General features: G+C 44.4%; 1 long non-coding RNA gene across 1 annotated transcript; it reads left to right on the forward strand.

Moving 5' to 3' along the window:
- The first annotated feature begins 324 nt into the window (after positions 1–324).
- LOC110341802 lies at positions 325–7695 on the forward strand. The gene is made up of 4 exons (XR_002383807.2): positions 325–457; positions 4860–4981; positions 6542–6578; positions 7148–7695. It is a non-coding gene; the product is annotated as an uncharacterized LOC110341802 (long non-coding RNA).
- Positions 7696–7922: the final 227 nt, after the last annotated feature.

Raw genomic sequence — 7922 nt, forward strand, 5'->3', positions numbered from 1 at the left:
ATATTTTCTTTTCTCAAGTAGGTTTAAAAGCTTCAGAGTATGTGCTTTGAATTAGATGTTTAACAAGCTAATATTATTAATTCTAGTTTCTGCCCTCTTGCCCTTAGGAAGACTATTCTGAGGTTATTTCCAACCAGGAACAAGTTTCTTCTTTACTCTTGTTGAGATTAAAGCCATAGCAGTTACTCTGTCTTTTTGTGCATTTCCATAAATAGATCACAGAGCATTGCCCATGGGAGGCTCTCGGGTGGGGTGAGCATATTAACGTCAACATGCTCACAGCCCTGAAAGCACAGTAGGCATGTGGGGAAGCTGTAGCTCTTAGCTCAGTGTTCAAAAAGAACATAACATTCTGTTTCTTTCAGATATGGGCTTCCTCAGACCAGAGGTAAGGGAACATGTTCTGGTAAGGGCTGCGGCAGATGTCCCATCTGCGGTGTCTTCCATGATGTCTCAGGTAACACAGAATGGACAGCGGCTTTGCTCCAACACAGCCGCATGTGTGCCTGCTGCTTTTCTTGAGCTATGCATAATTCACACGAACTATCGTAAGATAGAATACTTAAAATATATTCTTTTTCTCAGATGTTTTTGTTTTCTTCATTCTTTCCCCTTTTTCAATTTCTAACAATTTCATGCATGAGTAAAATGTACTGTGATCATAGTGACCTCCCCATTTCTCTCTCCCCTCTCAACTATCCCCCCTCCTTACCCATGTCTCTGGACATGTGCAGGGTCTGGGTGTGTGTTCACGGTTGCAGTGTGCAAGCCATTTTCAGAGCACGGTGACTCTCAGCACTAGCCTCCATCCTCAGGGTCTACAGACCTCCTAGCCTCTTCCATGATGTTCTCCTGTCCCTGGTAAGGTGACATAAATGTCCCATGTGGTGCTGAGCAGTCAACAGACACTCACAGCACATGGAGCAGCTGTGAGTCTCTGTATGAGCCACTGCCTACTGTAAGAGGAAGCCTCTCTGGCCAGGCTGGGGGCTGTACTAGTCTGTAGGTATAAGTGCTTAGGAGACAGTGTAGCCATCTGTCTGACTTGGCTGCCAAGGGCTTGTTTTAAGCTTATCAGCTTATTTGCTTGAGTCAAAATTCTACTACGAGTTGCATGAGGGCCTTGGACTCAGTCTAGCCCAGGATGACCTCAAAATCACAGCAATCCTCCTGCCTCAGTCCCACAGAGTACTGAAATTACACGTATGTACCATGATGTCTAAAGGTGGGACTTTTCAACCATTTAAAAATGTAACGTTATTTTTAGCTCATAAACCAAACAAACAAGAATAAAATAAAGATAAACAAGCAAACAAGAAATTAAAAAAAATCAGGCCAGGTAGTGGTGGTGCACTCCTTTAATCCCAGAACTCAGGAAGCAGAGGCAGGCGGCAGGCAGATTTCTGTGAGTTCAAGGCCCTCCTGGTCTACAGAATGAGTTCCAGGATAGGCAAAAAGAAAATGTCTCAAAAAAAAAAAAAACAAATCAGGTGGCTGGTCAGATAGTGTGTGAGTAACAGTAGCTGGCCCCTACCCCAGACTTCTTCACTAATGTTACCCGTTAGTCCCATGCCTGTGCTGGGTTCACTATGCTCTCTCTCTCTCTCTCTCTCTCTCTCTCTCTCTCTCTCTCTCTCTCTCTCTCTCTCTCTCTCTCTCTCTCTCTCTCTGTCTCTCTGTCTCACACACACACACACACACACACACACATACTCAGCTAAATAAATGTGAATGTGATTTAACAATGAGCCATGAGCCACATGGATACAGCTGCTACATGGTATGTTTTTTTTCCTGACACTGTGTATACAGATAAATGCACATACACACACACACACACACACACACACACACACCTTTACAAGTGTACGTAAACACACACACACAGATCTAAATGAACGCATCTCCCATCTCCCTTGAACACTTTATCAGGGATTCTAAGTGTTTCCAGTTGTCACTGTCGCCTCTTTAGGAGGGCTGTTTAACCACTGTCTGTCCCTGCCCCATTTTCTGGCTTTAAAACTGTATTTTCAGGGCTTGATCCTATCCAATCTCAACAGCTCCATCTTTCTTCAGTCAATCATCTGGTTGGTTGCCAGCTCAACCACAGTTCCTTGGATACTAGTAGATTTTCACCTAGAGTCAGATGGCATTGGGTGGTTTGGCCGTAGGCATAGCGCCATCGACAGGAGCCGATGGAACAGACTCGACTTTTCATGTGTCTGGGAGGTAGTTACACAAATTCTATGTGCTGCTGTTGTTTCAACTGGCATGGAGTCTGAAGCGAACAGGAAAATCAATCGAGGAAGAACAGAAATGAACACAGAGGTACTCCAGGAGTGTGGCTTGGAGGCCACAAGGACAAACTGGGACTCCCATGAGCCTCTGTTGATGCTCCCAGCTTCAAACACACAACTGACTTGCAGGAAAAGCTAGCACACTTGGCCATTTTTCTAGTTGGATACCTGGCCCAGCTAGGTTCTGGGGAGCCTGAAGGAAGAGACCTGGTGAAGGACCAAGGAATGCACGCCTGGCTTCTTCCCTTTGTCATAAGGGAACCAGACATCAGCAGTTACCGTGTGACCTACCCCAGCAGAGTCATGTGCTGTGTACTTCCCAGTCTCGGTTGATACAGTGCTTGCAAACCCCTGGGGCTCCCAGCAAGGCACAAACTGGGTATGATGCCATGTTAATCACAGCCCTTGAGAGGTAGAGGCAGCAGGATCAGGAGTTCAAGGTTATCCATGCTCTGCTATTTACTGAGTCGGCCACAAAGCAGTCCTAAAGGGCTGTACAAACTCCTTTCTCCCTAGTGACGGTCTATTTAGTCCTTCAATTGTTTTTATAAAGCCCGTTAAAGTCCTTTCCCCCCTCTTCTGGCACTATCCCGGGGAGAGCAGGCATGGGGGCACCAGGACCTTATCCTTGGCATTGCACACAGATTTAGAAACTGGTCCTGCATGGAGGATGGATGCACCTTGCCCGGATAAGAGAACAGCCTAAGAGGTCACCTTTCCCCTGCATGGGGTGCTTCCCCCTCCCTGCTGGTTCCACAGAAGGCCTTTCATTGGCGCCCCAGGCCCGGCAGGCCTGGCTTCCTGCCTTTTTCTGAGCAGAGTGGCAGGGGCTGTGTCTCCTCACTACAGCCTTCCTGCGCTGACGGCACCATTTGTTCTGCCTTTCCCCTAGGGAAGATGCTGTCTTGTCTGTTCTGGGAAACAGATTTGGGAAAAACACATGTTTGTCTTTTAAAGGAATTTATTATTATTCAAGCCACCTTATGGACTCAAACACTGATTTTAAAAGCAAAAACAACAACAAAAAACCAGTGAAATTCCCCTTCAATGACAACAGAAAGAAGTGCTTTGGGGGTGATTTGGGCCGTGCATTTTTGAATTACTATAACCACAAAAATGTGTTCTCTGTGTGTGTGTGCAAGTAATGACCAGTCCATTTCTTGACTTATGTGCTTAGTTCAGATTAATTTCCTTAAAAATAAAAAGGACTTCGTTTTAAATCATATGTATGTGATGGCTTTTGCACATGTGTTCAGGTGCCAGTGGAGGCCAAAAGATGATGTCCCATCCCCTGGAGCTAGTGATAGGCAACTGTGAGTCTCCTGATGTTGGCGGTAGGGACTGAACTCTGGTCCTTGGCAAGACCAAAAGAAACAACTGCTGAGCCATCTCGATGGCTTTCTTCATCCTTTTATGCCAGCAACTTCAGAAAAGCCTTGGCCTTTGTATACACATATTCTTAAAAAGTAGTCTGCAAATTCATAGGCTTGTGTGATAAATTATACTGTGCATTTCAATACAGCCTGAAATGATCTGTGAACTAGGGAGTGTGTGTGTATATGTGTGTGTGTGTGTGTGTGTGTGTGTGTGTGAAGGGTCCCAGAGACAACTTCCCAAGAAAGACATTTGGAAACACATACATGGAATTCCAAGGAAATTTGTCACCAGCACAGAGCCTTTGTCAGGTGGGTCCCCACCTTCCTTTCATTGATGTCAGAAAGGGGACATCTTTTCAGTAATATCTGCTATGATTTTACACACCTGGACCTTCCACTTTCATTTCTGGAGGTTAACAGTGAGAAAGGTTGTTCGCGATCCTTCACAGATTATAATATCGTATTGTTTCCCTCCAAAACTTATACCAGAGTTTCAGTGTTGGTGTAAGGTTTTATGTTAGTGAGATTTTCAGTGTTAGTATAAGGTTATATGTCTGCACTTACATGTGTTTTGTGTTTAGTATCTTGCTGCCCATAAACGTATTTCACTGGGGCTAGACAGATGACTCAGATCCATTTGGTTCTTAACATTCATGACAGGCTGTCTCCTGTCCCTTGCAACTCCATCTCCAAGGGATCCCATGTCCTTTCCTGACCTCTGCAGGTGTGTGTGTGTGTGTGTGTGTGTGTGTGTGTGTGTGTGTATAAATAAAATCAATTGTGACCCAAAGTAGAGATAGCTGCCTTAGAATACTTTCTGGTCTCACCGTTAAAAAAGCATATGTAGAACCATATATCACGTTGAAAGTTCTTGAGTCTAATTTGGAATTAGAAATGAGCCATTAGAAATTTTCCTGAATTAACTGGTGAGAGAGTCCTGGAATTAAGCAAACAATAATTGAAAAGAAGGCGAGGTGTTACAAGTCGGCATAAACAGTGTAGCTAAGCAACTTAGAGAGAAGGGGGATTAATTGTTTGGTTTGTGTATTTGGAGGAAACTCTCTCAAGGAGATTGACTGGCCAGGACCTGAAGGATTGGCAAAAGGTGGGAAGGAGCGTGAATCCCAGTTTGAAGGAACTCCACTGGTGTCAGCAACACCAAGAGTTTTTGCTTTCCTTTTTACAGTTATGTCTTCACCATCTTGCCCTTGTTGAGAACATGTGGGACCAGTAAACAACACTGTCCTCCACCAAGTCATGGAGCAGAGTGGAGGACCACAGTGATGGCCAAAGATCCCATATGAAAAGGTAATGAAGAGTGAGCACTGACTCTGTCATGTGCTTGCTCCAATTTTCCCATCTAACCTTCATGAGCCATCTGTAAGAAAATAACATAATTTGTCCATTTGAGACTTAAGGGATCGGGCAGCATGGGGAAGTTGTAGTTAGGAAGCGACGGAAAAAGGTTTTCTATATTTGAGTATGGAGACTGAACTTAGCACATGTGACAACAGAGTGTTTCTTCTGCACCATCTAGGTCTATGATTCTACATAAATGACGATTTCTTCCTCGTTCTTTTCTGGGTGAGGAAGGACCATGCTAGTGTAGACTGATCAGAAGTGAGCTCTGGCTACACAGAGTCCACACTTGTCACCGGTACACTCCTAGTCTTCATCAGACCTTGAACTCTTTCTCTCAATTTATCGTGCCCAGAGAATTTAATTTAATAATTCTTAACTATCACTCTTTTCTTTAAGGCCTACTGCTCTTTTCTTCCCCTTTATACCAGTATCACTTGAGGTAAGGTGGTGGAGGACCAGTAAGAACACTTTCTCTTTAGATCAAAGTACAAGGGAAATAATTCTGTTCAGGGCACCCAAAGCAGAGAGCAGAACGGCAGAGGATGCTGCAAGATTGCTTTGGTGCTTTCTGTGCAGAAGCATCTCTCTTTCAGTTAGAGGGAGCCTCATGTGTACATTTTCCCAGCATGCAATTTCCATGATGCAAATGCAGTGACCCTGGTTGGTCAATGTTCAGGTATTTGTGCCCTGGCTCTGTGGGATCTAGTCAATGCTGGTTGGCCACAGCTCTCCCAAGGTGCCACTGTTTTCAGTTCCTGCATGAGGAAGCAGTGTCCTGCTTGAGGGAGCTTTTCTGCACCAGGATTAAGTGGGTGAAGGATACATTCTCTTTCTTGTCTCTGAGCTATGGCCTTCTCACAATGGCTTTATTTTCTAATAGAAAAAAAAAAAAGCATGCAGCCTCAGTAGGCCACATCTGTGATGAACACTTTTTTATATTGTGCGCGTCTGAGTCCTCAGCCTATTGCACAACCTTGAGATGTTCTTTTAAATAGTATAAGCTGCCTTCCGAAGGTCCATTGTCTACAAGGCTAATCATTTCATATAGCAGGTCACCAGCATCTTAATTATTAATTTCCTGTGACACAGCACTCCCTTCGCTGTGGGTCCTAGACCCCATGTGTGTTAAGAAAAATCGTGGAATTACTATTTGGTCCTTCACATGAAAATGCTGGCAGCACTATTTATCAGCGGATGAAATCACAAAGTGTGATGCAAATGTGGTTTGGTCTCTTTCCAAAGGCGTTAGTCTTCTACAGAACTGTGAGGCTGTACTTTGGAAGAACAAAGCACCATGCTTTACAGAGCTTCCGCAGAGGAAATAGGTTCTCTCTCTGTTGACAAAAATCTTTGTTAATGATCCCAAAATGATCCATCTCCACCTGAACTTAATGGATCCAGCCTTCAAGCCTTCTCCTTACTAAATAGCCTTGGCCACCATGGCCTGTGCACCTGGCAACATATTTCACTTCCTCTGGTTTAACCTGCCTTCTTTTCTTCTCACAGGTGGAAAATTACCAGTATTAATACAGCCTCAGACCAGGTAATTGGGCACACTCGAGCATTCCCAAGGGGTACAGCACCTAATTGCATTTGCAAGCAGCCACCTGCAGGCATAAATTGTGAGCTTAACATGGCAAATGCTGAGGGACAGCCAAGTTTCTAAGACCATCCAGTTGTCTTGAGGGCATTGAATTGTTCAACATGCTGTGGGTATGTTTGCAAGCTCTTGATGTATGTTTATGAGCTGAGAAGTAGGGGAGAGACAGAGAAGCAGAGAGAAGCAAGCCTACTCATTCTACACTAACACAATTTTAAAAATCTAAGATGTCCTTAAAATGACCGCAGATATATATACATATATACCTCCCAAAGCATCTCAATTACAGCTTCATCCTTCGACAGGTTTGGAACTAACGTATGTGTGTAAAGGTTTACATCGCACTGTGTAAGCCAGGACCTACTCAGCAGTGTGTTCCTCCATGAGTCAGTTGAGTGATGCTTGATAGAAATGAAATGTGACAGAATAAAGGAGCTGGTAAAATCATTCATTCATGTTGACTTTACCTGTGCTTTCTCTCTCTCTCTCTCTTTCTCTCTCTCTTTTTGTAGCCCATGCTCACCTTGAATTTATGCGATAGCCAAGGATGACCCTGAACTTCTAATCTCCCTGCCCCCATGTTCTAAGTGCACCCTCATGTCAGGTTTACGCAGTACTGGATTGTAAACCCAGGACTTCTTGCTTGCTAAGCAAGCTCTCTACCAATTTAGCCCTGTCCAGTGCCGAAGTCTTTAAAAAGAAAAGTGAATGGAAGCAGATACAGAAATCCACAACTAACCATTGGGCCAAGCTCCTGGAGTACAATCAAAGTGAAGGAGGAGCGATAATATCAACAAAGCTGACCATGATGAGAGAAACTCATAGAATCAGCTGACTCGAGCTAGAGAGAGATCACTGAGTCTGGTCTGACAAATGGGGAAGCTGCATGAGACCAAATTAGACTCCCTTCATATAGGTGACACTGGTGTGGCCACTGGCAGTGAGTCCAAGATCTAACTCTGATGCACAAACTGACTTAGTGGAGCCCAGTCTATATGGAGAGATACCTTGGCCAGCCTAGACACAGGGGTGTAGGGGTGGAGAGGTGCCTTGGCCCTGCCTCAACTAGATGATGGGACAGACTTAGGAGGTACAGATACGAGGTGTGGGGGGGGGAATTAGAGGGAGTGGGAGGAGAGAAGGGAGGGGGAACTGGGATTGGAATGTAAAAAAATTAATTAAAAAAAGCAAAAAGAAAAGTAACTTGTGTTCATTTCTGTAAGTTTTCACACACTACTAACTAATGATTTTAGGGCTTGTGTGAAACATCTGTGATAGAGTAAGCAG

This window comes from Mesocricetus auratus, unplaced genomic scaffold (assembly GCF_017639785.1).
Source record: "Mesocricetus auratus isolate SY011 unplaced genomic scaffold, BCM_Maur_2.0 Super-Scaffold_100691, whole genome shotgun sequence".
NCBI classification, from domain to species: domain Eukaryota; kingdom Metazoa; phylum Chordata; class Mammalia; order Rodentia; family Cricetidae; genus Mesocricetus; species Mesocricetus auratus.